This window comes from Odontomachus brunneus, unplaced genomic scaffold (genome assembly GCF_010583005.1).
Source record: "Odontomachus brunneus isolate Ranch 3 - 2012 unplaced genomic scaffold, Obru_v1 Obru_scaffold_258, whole genome shotgun sequence".
NCBI lineage: Eukaryota > Metazoa > Arthropoda > Insecta > Hymenoptera > Formicidae > Odontomachus > Odontomachus brunneus.
In genome coordinates, this window is record NW_022639708.1 from 356,568 (window position 1) to 357,184 (window position 617).

Consider the following 617-nt stretch of genomic DNA (forward strand, 5'->3'; position numbering starts at 1 on the left):
AAAAAAAATGGAAAATTTAATCTCGGGTCGTCATATTTTATGCATGGATATTTAAAAAAATATACAAAAGGATGACAAGGGAAATGTCTATATATACGATGTTAAAGGTAAGGAGTAATAAATAAGTTTATAAATTTCCTTAGGCCTGGTGCCCACGATGCTAGAAATCGATCCGAGTTCTCGGACCGAGAAATATATAGCCAATTAACTTTCCAGATAACTAAATTATAAATTAATAATTACTAAATTAATTAATTAATTAATTACTAAATTTATTAATTTATTATTATTTTACTGAGAAGCAATTATAGCTAATGTCGAAATACGCTTTCGATCAGCCATTTTGTACAACACATATGTAGGCACAACACACATGTAGTATGTCACATTGAGCATTCTTCCATGGCTGTTCGAAAACTCCTCTCGATACCAACTCCACCAATCCCACCAAGCCCATCCACCACAGCCACTTTCCGTTGTGGACTTTCAGTGTTTTCGAACGCACCCCGTGCTGGGACACCTTCCCCGCTCTCGTGGGAACCTCCCCCAGCGCCCGCACCAGCAGCAACCAATATCGTCGTCCACACGCAGTGGAAACTCCACCGGATCTGGCTCCC